Source organism: Siphateles boraxobius, unplaced genomic scaffold, assembly GCF_051911475.1.
Source record: "Siphateles boraxobius isolate OS27281-9 unplaced genomic scaffold, OSU_SipBor_1 135, whole genome shotgun sequence".
Taxonomy (NCBI): Eukaryota; Metazoa; Chordata; class Actinopteri; order Cypriniformes; family Leuciscidae; genus Siphateles; species Siphateles boraxobius.
This window is the reverse complement of record NW_027508739.1, coordinates 491,313-506,746: the sequence shown is the minus strand read 5'-3', so window position 1 is coordinate 506,746 and position 15,434 is coordinate 491,313. Positions and strand designations below refer to the sequence as shown.

General features: G+C 37.8%; 1 long non-coding RNA gene across 1 annotated transcript; it reads left to right on the top strand.

Annotated features, from left to right (window-relative positions):
• Positions 1 to 9,012: 9,012 nt before the first annotated feature.
• LOC143737960 (uncharacterized) lies at positions 9,013 to 14,440 on the top strand. The gene is made up of 2 exons (XR_013203791.1): positions 9,013 to 9,193; positions 13,392 to 14,440. It is a non-coding gene; the product is annotated as an uncharacterized LOC143737960 (long non-coding RNA).
• The last annotated feature ends 994 nt before the right edge of the window (positions 14,441 to 15,434 follow it).

Sequence of the window (15,434 nt, the reverse complement as noted above, 5' to 3'; positions counted from 1 at the left end):
ATCTACCATCTTTTAAATCTAGCCCAGCTTAAGGCCTCTTTGCCAGAAATTACATACGTTTTCAAATAAACATAATTTTATAGTTGTCTTTTGCCCATACATCAGGGAATTTAGACATTACAAATTTCCACTCAGATTGAGTCTCTGTCGCCCTGGCACTTTCAGCCACAGCACACACCAGATTCAGATAAGCAAACTGTTTCAGCCAAATCACAAGCTTATCTTTTAAAAGCAAAGCATCAGCTTTTAGTTCTTTCATGGTCAACATTAATTATCAACCCTTTAACCAGCACACTTTTCCTTTACGTTAAAAAAACACTAACAAGCTGTTTGTTTAATCAGATGCCTTTCTGCACGATTTACATTTAGCAACTGTTAATCCACTACTACTGTATCTGCTTATTTGATCTTAAATAAAAATAATTATTCTAGTTCTCGATAACATTTCACATTTCATCTCAATTACAATAGTTTAATATCTGACTTAAATTTTTCCCTAGGAGTTTATCAATCTCCAATCGGGATTCACACTAACCTTTACGAGGCTATCACTGTCACGATGTGGGTTTGTGTCCTGTCATGTTCTTTGGTTCCCTGTCTTGTTCATTAGTTTTCCCAGGTGTTTCTGATTTTCCCACGCCCCCTTGTTATCCTGTTAGCTCGTTTGTCCCTTATTATTTAAGCCCTATGTTCCTGCCCTGTCTTGGTGAGTTGTTGAATGTATGATAGAGGTTAACGTTGGTTATTTCTGTATCCTTGAGTCCTGTTTCTGAGTCTTTGAATCCTGTCCCTGTCTAAGTTTGTTAATAAAGCCACACTGCGTCTGGATCCAGCCTCATCGCTATTTCTAAAGCATTACGTTAAAGAACAACTCACCACGAAATGGATCCAGCAGTTGTCAGCAACCGGGCTCTGGGAGAATACCTGTCGACGTTATTGCAAGAGGGCCAGTCCGTCCAAAGGTACGCGAAGGATTTTCTGTCCATTTGCCATCTGGGAGCGCTAGATGAGATCCAGCTCATGGACCTGTTTTGGAACGGGCTGGATTATAAGATCGCTCGATGGATGCCGAGGGATCTTACTGAATGGACTCTTGACCGGTATATTGCTCAGGCTTGCTCCTTGGATGATCTCTTCTCGATTACGGGCTTGTTCTACTCGACACCTGCCGGGCTTTCGTCGCCTCTCGTAAGCCCAACCGAGGCCGCGCTTCACGTGAGCCTCGACGAGCATGCATTTCACGTGAGCCCCGACGAGCATGCATTTCACGTGAGCCCCGACGAGCATGCATTTCACGTGAGCCCCGACGAGCATGCATTTCACGTGAGCCCCGACGAGCATGCATTTCACGTGAGCCCCGACGAGCATGCATTTCACGTGAGCCCCGACGAGCATGCATTTCACGTGAGCCCCGACGAGCATGCATTTCACGTGAGCCCCGACGAGCATGCATTTCACGTGAGCCCCGACGAGCATGCATTTCACGTGAGCCCCGACGAGCATGCATTTCACGTGAGCCCCGACGAGCCCGCACTTCTCGTCTGCGCCGCCGAGTCAAGTGCCGCCGAGCCAGGTGCCGCCGAGCCAAGTGAGTCAGATGCCGCCGAGCCAAGTGAGTCAAATGCCGCCGAGTCAAGTGCCGCCGAGCCAAGTGAGTCAAGTGCCACCGAGTCTACCGAGTCAAGTGGGTCAACTGCCGAGTCAAGTGCCACCGAGTCAAGTGAGTCAAGTCCCGAGTCAAGTGAGTCAATTCCCGAGTCAAGTGAATCAAGTGCCGAGTCAACTGCCGAGTCAAGTTCCGCCGAATCAAGTGAGTCAAGTGCCGCCGAATCAAGTGAGTCAAGTGCCGCCGAATCAAGTGAGTCAAGTGCCGCCGAATCAAGTGAGTCAAGTGCCGCCGATTCAAGTGAGTCAAGTGCCGCCGAGTCAAGTGAGTCAAGTGCAAGTGCGTCAAGTGAGTCAAGTGCAAGTGAGTCAAGTGCCGCCGAGTCAAGTGAGTCAAGTGCCGCCGAGTCAAGTGAGTCAAGTGCAAGTGCGTCAAGTGAGTCAAGTGCAAGTGAGTCAAGTGCCGCCGAGTCAAGTGAGTCAAGTGCCGCCGATTCAAGTGAGTCAAGTGCCGCCGATTCAAGTGAGTCAAGTGCCGCCGATTCAAGTGAGTCAAGTGCAAGTGCGTCAAGTGAGTCAAGTGCAAGTGAGTCAAGTGAGTCAAGTGCAAGTGAGTCAAGTGCCGCCGAGTCAAGTGAGTCGAGTTCCAAGTCAAGTGAGTCGAGTTCCAAGTCAAGTGAGTCGAGTTCCAAGTCAAGTGAGTCGAGTTCCAAGTCAAGTGAGTCGAGTTCCAAGTCAAGTGAATCCAGCCAAGTGAAAGTTTCAAGCCCAGTGAAGCGCCGTCGCAGGAGGAGGAGGACTCGTTTTGCTTGCCAGGCTCCGGAGGGCGTTCCCAGATGCCTCGCCCTGCCGGCCCCGCCTCTGCGCCTCGCCCTGCCGGCCCCGCCTCTGCGCCTCGCCCTGCCGGCCCCGCCTCTGCGCCTCGCCCTGCCGGCCCCGCCTCTGCGCCTCGCCCTGCCTGCGCCCTTCAAGCTCCGGGAGGGCTTTCCTGAACCCGTGGATTTCCCCAAGTATTTTTTTGGGGGGGGCCAAGGGTCCGGTGAGGAGACCATGAGAGCTGCGCCGCCATGGTCGTCTGCAGGGGCTTCACCTCCATGGCCGCCATCACGTCCTGCTCCGCCCTGGCCTTCGCCTCGTCCTGCTCCACCCTGGCCTTCGCCTCGTCCTGCTCCACCCTGGCCTTCGCCTCGTCCTGCTCCGCCCTGGCCTTCGGCCCAGTCTGGTCCGCCCACGCTCTGCGGCCCAGGCCCGCCTTGCCTAGGTCCAGGTCCCGTTCCCCTGCATGGGCCTGGCCCCCCATCCCTCCCCCAAGACCGCCCTCCTGGACTTTTGTTTGTTTATTTTGGGCTTCAGGAGCCGCCCTTAGGGGGGGGGTTATGTCACGATGTGGGTTTGTGTCCTGTCATGTTCTTTGGTTCCCTGTCTTGTTCATTAGTTTTCCCAGGTGTTTCTGATTTTCCCACGCCCCCTTGTTATCCTGTTAGCTCGTTTGTCCCTTATTATTTAAGCCCTATGTTCCTGCCCTGTCTTGGTGAGTTGTTGAATGTATGATAGAGGTTAACGTTGGTTATTTCTGTATCCTTGAGTCCTGTTTCTGAGTCTTTGAATCCTGTCCCTGTCTAAGTTTGTTAATAAAGCCACACTGCGTCTGGATCCAGCCTCATCGCTATTTCTAAAGCATTACGTTACAATCACACTCTGCTTATGATACATTTTGATACACATACATCTTTTGCAGTTATCATTTTAAATCATCCTTTTAGTACTTTTACAATTTTACAACTCATATTAGCAGTCATTATATGTAATTTTACCTCAACCTTTATTCATCAATTCACTTATAAAAATTACTATTATATATATTTTCTTCAACAGGATTCACTTTAAGACTTCAATCCTTTGACCTTGTTTTATCTCTTGTTCTTTCTCAGACGAAAATGTTGATATCATCTTATTAAACACTGATCTACTTTCAAGCCCACATTAACACCAGAAATTTATATCACTTTATTACACTTTGTTTTTTACACCTTCTCGGTGGGCATTTAGTTACGTGTTAAATTGTCCTGCTGACCACAATTAAAGCACTCTCAGTCGGCTCCAACTTACTGCACACTCTTGAAGCAGTGTGTCCCATTCAGGAATGCAAACAGAGCTGATAAGCAGTTCTCTGTATTCTTTTACAGTCCACCAGTGGCGGATTCAATCCCAATAGCTGAATCATAATCTTTATCATTATTATTGGCAGCACATCAATTTTCATAAGCTGCACGGAAATTCTCAAAATATACTAAGTTGTTTTCACAAAGTTTTCATTTAACTTTAGTCATACTTGTCCAGGGAAATTATCCCCGACCCATAATTTCATTTATAAAACAGACAATATCATTTGCTTCAATTACTTAATATCAACAAATATCCAACATTATACATTATTGATTTCCAGAATTTTTGGTCTAAGTTGTCTTTACATTTTACTAATTTGGTATTATCATCAACAACCCTAATTACAGAACAAGTACATATCTAACATCCGGAAACCGGGCTGAATAATCAAACCCTGTTGCTGTACCCCCAGCATAGCTGGACCCTTTAGGTTCAAAACACAATGGTTGTCCAACTAAAACTAAACCTAATTTCAATCATTATTTTACCATTAAAATAGAGAATTTTTCCCCATTTTGCTTAATGAAACATTCCTTATCTTTATATCACATTAATCCCCGTTAATCATACTCAATGCTTTATTTTTATTCTGAAACTCATTTTTCATACCATTTAAACAGTTAATTTGACTTCCATAAATTCTGTCAGACTTTTTATTTTCATCACATATAGTTTTCTACTATATTTATTCCATCTTTCCCTACATGCCAGTTCCTTCTGCATCCTCAGTCTACTAGAATCTTGTAGCGTTCAATGTTCCCTCACCTTGGAAAATCATGATATTAGGTTCAACTTTTCAATACCCTGCATGCATTTTCTCCCCTTAATTCTTTCAGCATTTGACAGAAAACCAGTATATCAAATTTTGGCAAGCTTATTTTGAGATTTCCCCATACTGGCTGTTTTCTGTTCTCCGTGGATTTTGTTCGACGCTCGTCTAGTAATCTGTCAGACGTCTCCGACAGATCCGATTTTTAACCTAAAATCGAACAGGGGTCATTAATTATGGTTCACCCAAAATCAATATTTCAGTTAGCCTTAATTAACTTTTGGTGTGGCAAAATCTCTTGACCTGTTCGTAGGTCTCAATTTCCCACTTTTGGTGTGGCAAAACCTCTTGACCTGTTTAAAGGTCTCAATTTCCCACTTTTGCGAGAGCTCAATCCTCGGTCAAAACTTCTTGACTCAGCCTCAGTTTAGAAAATCTCTTGACCTGTTTAAGGGTCTCAATTTCTTGGTCGAGGACCTCTTGCCTCAGTCTATGCCTTAAATCTTTTGATCTCGCACCATAGAAAACAATCTCAGCCAGTATAGTTTACTCACTCTTATACCAAAAGGAAAATATTTTACCCCCAAAGGAAATATTTTAGCCGTCTCTTACCAGAGATGTTTTGGGTTGCCACGGGTTCGCTTTCATTCAATTCCAGTGGAGTTTCTCCTGGCCCTGATAGCGGTCGGCTCCTCTCTCTAAAGCTTACGAGGTAGAGCTGGAACTGCTCAGTCCAGGATTTACAGGATTTACACTATTTACTGTTTATTTTTGTTAATAAAATAATATTTTTTTGTTTACTTAATATACTGTCATTAAAATATGGTAATGTAAAATTATATTTAAAAAATACAGAAAATTAATTTAAAAAGTAAAGATTCTGAAAGAATTGAATGAGATCCCATAATAATCAAATATAGGTTTACAGTTGTAACATTAAATCATATTTACAATTTTTTTTAAATATGATGGTATCATTATGAATATGGAGATTATCTCTAAGGTTGACACCTAACTTAATATTGACATTTCCGAGACATTCTAAAACGCTAAACGTGAAAAAGGCTTTACGTGGCTTACTGTACTAAGACAGTGATATTAAAAGACCAAACTCAGTAAACATCATATTAATAAGCTATACTATAGTATACTACAGTACAGTAAGCTTAGTACAGTTACTTACAGTAAGCCACGTTAAGCCTTTTCTAATAATGGATTTCTATGGGAGGAAAATGCTTAACGTGTAATTAAACGCGTTGCGTTCATATTCTGGGCTCATCTGATTTTTTGTACATAGTATAGCTTATTAATATGTTTCACGTCATGCCCGCCGAGCCAGAGGCTCTTCACATACAGAACGAGCCAATGCACATTGGCGTGCAAGATTTGCATCTCGCGCCCCGCAGCACGGGTATAAATACGGAACCAGACAAACGTTTCATGTCACCAACGTATTTGGGATTCCTTTGGAAAATGCCACATACAGCGCCCCACGTAAGTCTCTCAGACCCCCCAATTTTCTGGGGCCGAAGACTCACGTAGAGGGAGCTCAACTGCTGTTCTGCAAGACCCATGCAGTAGGCTCTTGGATAACACTGGGAAAGCATGTCCTTTCTAGGGGAGAGGAACGCTGTGGAACCCACACCCTGCCCGGGAGGTACCATGTGGGAGTTACACATATGGGCTGCGTCCGAAAACTTAGGCAGTGACTTGTTGCCTCGCTGCCCTATCTGGCAATGACTTTGCAGGCAGCGTTTGCTGTTTCGGACGCAGCCATGGACTGGCCGATCAGGACAGTACAACATAGGGAATGGCATTGATGTGGCTCCAGCCTATGTAGGGGGTAAACATTATTTACCCCGTTTACATCTTCAAGGCGTATACACACATTCTTCCTGTGTGTTGACGTCATTATTTATGACTGTTGGACGACACGTGACTGTCGATATACACGAATAACTAGAATTTTTGAAGTCAATGAGTATTTAATTACCAACATTCTTTAAAATATCTTCTTTTGTGTAAAACAGAACATACAGGTTCAATAACTCATACAGGAAACAACTTGAGGATAAGAAATGACAAAATTTAAATTTTTGGTTGAGCCATCCTTAAAAAATTAGATTTTTACTTGAATAAAATAGTCTAATAAAATAAATGTTAGATGAAAGAAAACAAAGTGAAACTTATTTTATTTCATTTTTATTTAGTTTAATTTGTACTAATAATACAAAAGATATAACTATATATAGGCTATTACTATATATTTTAAATTGAAGTTTCAGTAATTTTGTTGTGTTGTCATTTTTATTAGTTTTTTTTTAAATATATAAAACTAATAAAAATGACAACACAAAAAAATTACTAAAACTTAAATTCAATGTAAAATTAAAAAAATATCAAAATAAAAATGTCAAAATATTAATTAAAACTATAATAGGATCTTACTAAAATAACACTGGCATCATGCAAACTTTCCATATTGACATCTGTCTAATTTGATGAGCTTCTACCGAATGGCAGATGAATTTGCAGCAGAATACCGAATAGATTTGATTAAACATGATTTTGGACATCAAAAGATAGGAAATCTTTTCTCCTCACTTTCATCAAAGGTGCACGTTTTGCTATACTATTCTCAATTAAAGCAATTTAATTTTTTTACGATTTAATTAAGTTTTTGACTTCATGGTTAAAACACATTTTTAACCCTTGAGCATCCTTATGGACATTTTTGTTGCTTTCAGTTTTGTTTTTTGATCACTTTGCTTGTGTTAAAGCTAACTGCATAAAATTTGCATTTTATTTGCAATAATAATTTGCAATACAATTTTTTTTAGATATCATCCTCAAATTTGGAACACAACTTTTTTAGATTTATGGCTTTGAATTTATATCAGTTTTAGAGTTCAACATGTTTCATAAAGTATATATTTTATATAAAATAACGATAATAATGTTCATAAATAATTTTCATAAACTTAAACCTCTATACAAAATTTTTGGTTTGACTTTTTTCACTTGTTTAACTTCAGCAATAATCTGTCAAAGGCCCTCTTTAAAATGAGACCAAACTTAAGTCTTTGCACCCAAACCTAACATTTTTATGACAGTTTTTTGACATATGTCATTTGACATTTTGAAAATGACATTTTTGTCCACTTTGTAGCTATGTGTAACTTTTTTGTTGTTGTTAATGTTAACTGCATGAATTTTGGCACAGGTGTGTATTTTTATTGTAATTTTACTATTTCACCCCCATTTCCTTTGAAAAATCTTTTTTGCACTAGGTCCACAAAATACTTCCCTCTCAGCGCCTTTTGGACAAAAATGTTCCCATTGAATCCCATTAAAACTGCAATTTTTAATCTCAGGGCCATTCAACTATAAAATGATGCAATCTGTGTTAAGAGGCTTTCATTTTGTTGGCAAGGCTTCAAAATTTTAATTTTTAAAAAAAAATTTATCAGATGGTGCCATTTTTTGGGGTTTGGCCTATAAAACAAATATCGCTTTATTCCTGTTTTCTGCTTCGGCATATTATAGAGCCAATTGGATAAATTATGCAACGATATTTGTGTGGGTGTGTTGGTATGGATGTCACAGTGTGGTTAGTATGTGTGTTATAAAAAAAAGTATGTGTGTGTGTGTGTGTGTGCATGTGTGTTTGTAATATTGAGAGAGAAAAACTCAACTGCAAATAACAAATCCAATCACTGTGTGCACCAGTGGAGTTTTGCTGGCACCCAATGGGAAAAATGTGTTACTGCACCCAAACAAACTCTTGCCGAAAGCTCATTTTTTGAGATATCATTCTCAAATTTGGAACACAATTTATTTAGATGTATGGCTTTTATTTCCTTGCCGTTTTAAAGTTCAACTTGATTTATAAAATATATATTTTGTATAAAATAGTTTTCATAAATAATTTTCATAAACTTGTACCTATATAACTTTTTTTTGCATTTACTTATTATAATTTTTTTACTTCAGCAATAATCTGCTAAGGGTCTTCTTTAAAATGATACCAAACTTAAGTTTGTGCTCCCAAGCTTCACATTTTTATGACAGTTTTTAAACACGGACATTTTTGTCCTCTGTGTACCTATGTGTAACTTTTTTTAATTGATGTAGAAGGGTTAAGCTTGATCAACCGGTTATTAATGTAATGTTCAGTAAATAGGAAGCAATTATTACACTTAATCTCCACTGACTGAACCTCCTCTGATAAGCTGTAAACCACCTCCCATTAGAGTCCTATAAATCACCATCAGAGGACAAGGTTCATGAAAACACAACATTGACGGCAGATTCACCAGCAAGAAGCACAAAACCAAAGAGATCACGAGAACAAGAGAAGAAATGAATAATCAAGAACCGACGATCGGGACAATAAACCCCTCATTCAGTGACTTTCCAGATGAGCAGAATCCATCACAGAAGCCCTGGATGGGTCAGCCTGCACCGCCACCGTATCCAGGCATGTCTATATATCCACAAGTTCCAGGTCACACCGGGGTCACGGTTCAGCCCACTGTGTTCATGACCTCACCAGCCCCTGTTCATTTGCCGGATTACTTGAGCTACTCCATCTTTACTCTGCTGTGTTGTTGTTTCCCACTGGGAATCGCTGCCGTCATCTTCTCTATCTCTGTAAGTATTTGCTCTCACTTCATATATAGCTTGAGATATATCACTGTAAAAGATGTACCATAGAATTTACAAAAAAGTTGCCAATAAAGTCCTTTAAAAATATTGTTAATTGCTGTAAAATTGATTCCAGTATAATACTGTAAAGCAATTTACAATTAATTGTTGTATGTGAAATGCAGTAATTTGTAGGTTTTTTACAGTAACTTTGAAATAAATAGTGTATTTTTCAGCCATATGTTTTGTAAACTAAAGTTCCCAGTGAAATCCTGTAAATACAGCCAAAATCATTAACATTTAAAATGCTGAAAAGAAATTTTTAATGGTAAACTGTAATATATTGACTTAAATGCATTAGGATGAACACTATCTGAATATATTTACAAATTAATAAAAACCAAGTCACAGGTGTTGCAAGTCACCCAAAAATTCTGTCATCATTTTCTCACTCTAATGTTGTTCCAAACCTGTATAATTTCTTCAGTTGAACACAAAAGAAGATATTTGAAAGAATGTTGATAATCAGACAGTTGACGGCACCCATTGACTTCCATAGTATTTTATAGTTATATATAGTATGGGGGAAAAGTCCCATAGAGACATGTTTGAATCCAAACATTATTTAAAATATCTTATTTTGTGTTCAACTGAAGAAATTATACAGGTTTGGAACAACATTAGAGTGAGAAAATGATGACAGATTTTCATTTTTGGGTGAATTATCTATATATATATATATATATATATATATATATATGTTTTTTACATTCTACCAGACAAAGAAAGAAACTCATACAGGTTTGGAACAACTTGAGTGAGTAAATTATTACAGAATTTTCATTTTTGGGTGAACTATCCCTTTAAAGACTTTCTTTGTCTGATAGAATGTTTAATATATATAGCTTGAGACATGTTGTGATGCAGTGATATTTACATTAACTCTAAATACATTTTATGACTATCTCTACTAACCGAATGCAAGGAAACCAGACACATTGCAACAGAAACGTAACATTTCCTGTAATGATGTCATTAGGGATGGGTAACGAAAACCCGTCCCGGGGCTAAATTATGAAATCATGCAGTAAATGGCAGGTTTACACAGAAACAAAATTGCTTTTCACTACTCCCATACTGTATGATTGCAGAAAGAATATACAGTATCTCACAAAAGTGAGTACAAACATTTTAGTATATCTTCTCAAGGGACAATACTATAGAAATTAAACTTGGATAGATTTTAGAGTAGTCAATATGCTGCTTGTATAGCAGTATATATTTACTGTCCTCTGAAAATAACTCAATATAAAGTCATTATTGTCAAAATAGCTGGCAACAAAAGTGAGTACACACTAAGTGAACATGTCAAAACTGTGTCCAAAGTGTCAATATTTTGTGTGAGCACCAATGTTATCTAGAACTGCCTTAATCGTCCCTGCCCATAGAGTTCACCAGAGCTGCACAGGTTATTGCTGGGATCCTCTTCCACTCCTCCATAATGACATCACGGAGCTGCTGGATGTTAGGCACATGGCGCTTCTCCACCTTCCGCTTGAGGATCACCACAGGTGCTCAATAGGGTTCAGGTCTGGAGACATACTTGGCCACTCCATCACCTTCAGCTTCCTCAGCAAGGCAGTTGTCATCTTGGCGGTGTGTTAGGGGTTATTATCATGCCGTTCAGCACAGTTTCTGAAGGGAGGGCATTAGGGCTGCACAATATATCGAAATTATCGAAATATATGTATATATCATGTATATATCAAATGTATATATCACGATATGCATATCGTAGCAGCTCGCAAAGTTGAAAGGCAAAGAGAAAATCACTCACTGCTCTTGGCTGAAAAACTTTTGTAGCTTTAATAAGAATCAGTATATATCTAATTCATACAGGGAAAACTAAGCAGTGCTTATTTTTGCATTTGATTATTCAGTTTCTGTTGTTTAATAAATCTAATGTAGGCCTACCTGAAACCCTAAACCCTGTGGTTTACACTGATAAAATAACAAAATAACACTTACTTATTATGCTACAGTAAAACACTGCTTTTCACTTTCAGAAGTTGTAGGGATGTTTTCGTCACAAAAAGAATGTGAGACATATGTAGGTTATATCATTTTAAAGATATTTTAAAGATAATTTAAGTTTTTTTTTACACACTTTAAGCATTAGCTATCGTATCGCATATCGAATTTCGCATTATTTAATGAATTATCAAATTTTTCTTCAATATCGTGCAGCCCTAGAAGGCATCATGTTCTGCTTCAGAACAGCTCCCCAGTACCAGCAGCACTCATGCCACCACCACCACCACCATGCTCGACTGTAGGCAAGACACACTTTTCTCCTCACAGGGCATCGCCACACATGCTGGACACCATCTGAGCCAAACAAGCTCATCTTAGCCTCATCATACCACAGGACATGGTTCCAGTAATTCATGCTCTTGGACTGGTTGCTTTAAGCAAACTGTTTGCAGGCTTTCTTATGAGCCAGCTTCAGAAGAGACTTCTTGGAAAACCTCTGTATGACCCTGGCCTGTACTGTAACTCAGTTTCAGGGTGTTATCAATCTTCTTATAGCCTAGGCCATCTTCGTGAAAAGCAACAATTCTAATTTTCAAATCCTGAGAGAGTTCTTTGCCATGAGGTGCCATGTTGAACATCCAGTGGTCAGTATGAGAGAATTGTACTAAAACCACAAATTTTAACTAATCTAATACAAAATACACAAATTTGTATGGTCCTGTCAAGCAGACAAAAATATGAACGTGATGAATAGGACATGTGGCTTTGCTTGGTTACATGATGTACAGCTATTATCACTCAGGGTGTACTCACTTTTGTTGCCAGCTATTTTGACAATAATGGCTTTATGTTGAGTTATTTTCAGAGGACAGTAAATATATACTGCTATACAAGCAGCACATTGAATACTCTAAAATATATCCAAGTTTCATTTCTATAGTATTGTCCCTTGAGAAGATATATTAAAATGTTAGCTGAAATGTGAGGGGTCTACTCACTTTTGTGAGAGACTGTATATGTTTGTACTGAACATTGATGGAGCAACAGATTTTGTGTGAAAATAAATCACAAAAGTTGTTTATTTTTTAAAAAAATCATATAAATGAATGAGGTGGCAAGACACACGGGGTAATATGTAAAATAATGTTTTTAATAATGTCTAAATTAATACTTGTTAAAAACAATCACTTTAGCAAGGTTTGCACCTTTTTCTGTTATTTTGATAAAATAATTCATTTTTGTTCAATAAATATACGGTCATTAAAATATGTTAATATAAAAGTATATTTTAAAAATACATTAAAAAAGTAAAGATTCTGAGAGCATTGAATGAGATCCCATAATAATTAAATATAGATTTACAGTTGTAACATTAAATCATATTTTAGTATCTGATAGTATCATTTATTTATTTATTTAAATATGATGGTTTCATTATGAATATGGAGATTATCTCTAAGATGGACACCCAACTTAATATTGCTATGATATTTCCCATCTGAATCTAACCATATTATGCCAATAAATGGAAAAGTCAGTCAGCTGTTTATTATCATGTTAATTATTGGTTAATTAGGCTCGGCAGGGGCTCCTTTTACCCCAAATACTATACTTTACATATTCTTTCATTATTGAAAAACTGTTGCTTTAATTATCTTGAACAAAACTGAAAATCACTAAGACCTCTGTCTCAAAATATAGTCAATAATTTTAGCGATTATCATTTGCTACTTAAATCTACAACATTTTAACATATTAGATCAAATTAGCGCAGAATGGAGTCAAGGATCAGACAAATTTCCACGTACATCTTGAAAAGCGGATGTTTTGGAAAGTGATCAAATAAACTCAGAGTAGTGTTTTACCCCGGTGCGCCTTCAGCGCCGTCGTCTCCTTTTCCGTTTGCAGTGCGCATCGGATCAGCGGCTGCCCTACCACAAACACAACATTTATTCATTATTCTCAGTATCTATAGATGTCATAGTCATCTCATCAGACAGCAGGATTCTCCTTTTACACCAGAGATTACAGCATTATTAGGGTTATAGCTCTGGATAACTTTGGATTTGGAGGCATCAAAAGCAATGATCTGATATGACATTACAGAATGAAAAATGCAGATTTTTAGTATGAAATAAAACATGCATTGACAGTTTGTTTGTTTTTGCAGACTCGAAATGCTAACATGGCTGGACAGCAAGATTTAGCGACCAAGTCCTCCAGAACGACATTGATCCTGAACCATGTCTCTGTCGGTATCGGCCTCGCAGTCTATGTACTGATCATCCTCCTCATACTGAACCAGAACCGCTTGCTTTAATTAACAGATGCTGTATTCTGCTTCACATGCAGCTACTCATGATTTTGCCAAAGAAATTAGAAATCAAAAGTGGTGTATGTTAAATTATGTTATTGATTTCTTTAATCATGTATATATTTTCTACTATTCACTCTGATAAGTTTGATTGTTTCCAAATGTAAGATAAGATATTTTCCATCAGAATTGATTATGTGATGTACCTTCATATCAAAATATTAGGGATTAGAATATTTTGGTGCCTCACGATTGGATTCAGATTGATTCTTGAGGTCATGATTCGATTCAAAATCCCACTGAATGAAATGTGAACCTTGAAATTTATTTTGTTTTTCTTCTCATTTTAGTTGACCCATTATTATTATTAATCTGACCGCAATCATTACACGCATGACTGGCCGTCTTCTGTAATAAAGCAAGGCCGGCAATTTTATTTTATTTTTTATATTAAAAATAGGAACAAAGAAGCAAATCACAAACAATAGGACAAATACAATGGAAAATAAACCAACTTTAAGTTTTTCAGGTATACCTAGGTTTATTTAACATGTAGTAAGAAATACTAAATTGAATAATCAAATGTAAAACTAAAACACTAGTCTACACTGTATGACTTACATATAAATTGATTCATATTAAAGATAATAGTGATTCAGTCAAAAGAAATGAGTGATTTTATAATCAACATTAATGAAACAGAAAGCAACAGTTTATTAGGCTGCGTTGACTGTAAGAACAAATGCACGGATCTAATATGCTGTTACACATTACATTTTCTCATACTGTTACATTCTCGTAGGACATAACAGACTGTGTTTGCATGAATACTCCACACGATGTGCATTTTGACATAACTGTGTGTGTATTTGAGCTGTGAAAGAGAAGTGAGTTCTTCGCATTGAGTCCTTTTTCGCGGCTTATTGTGATTAATAACACTGTAATGTGTCACTAACTTTGAGTAGTACTGCAAAGAAACCCCCAGTTCACAACCGCCAGCGACACGCAGCAACATAATCCCATTCATTTCAAAGGAGGGCTACATTTCAGCAACATTGACCGTTGGTGACAGAAGGTGCGGATTCCCAACTTTCTTCAAAATATCTTATTTTGTGTTCAACTGAAGAAAGAAACTCATACCGGTTTGGAACAACTTGAGGGAGTAAATGATGACAGAATTTTCATTTTTGGGCGAACTATCCCTTTAAAGACTTTCTTTGTCTGGTAGAATGTATAAAACACACACATATATATATATATGTATATATATATATAGCTTGAGATAATGCACCTATACACAATTTAACACTTTATAGAATGTGATGATAAAAGGTTTTATTGAGTTGATCTTCTTTGTGAACATGTTGTGATGCAGTGATATTTGACAATGCAGTGATTACTTTTTTTGACTATCTACTAAGCGAATGCTGGGAAACCAGTCATACTGTATTTCCTGTAATGATGTCATTAGGGATGGGAAACGAAACGCGGTCCCGGGGCTAAATTATGAAAGCATGCAGTACTGATAATGGCAGGTTTACACAGAAAAAATGTGCTTTTCACTATTCCCATAGTGTATGATTGCAGAAAGAATATCTATGTTTGTATTGAACATTGAACAGATTTTGTGTGAAAATAAATCACAAAAGTGGTTTATTTTGTTTAAAAATCGTATAAATGTATGAGGTGGCGAGTAAAACCAGCACGGGGCAAACGACACAAAATACTTCAGCTAAGATAATATGTTTTTAATGTCTAAATTAATACTTGTTCAAAATAATCATTTTAGCAAAGTTCGCACTATTTTCTGTTTATTTTGATCAATAAAATAATTAGTTTTTGTTCACTAAATATACTGTCATTTAAAATATGGTAATATAAAAATATATTTAAAAAAAT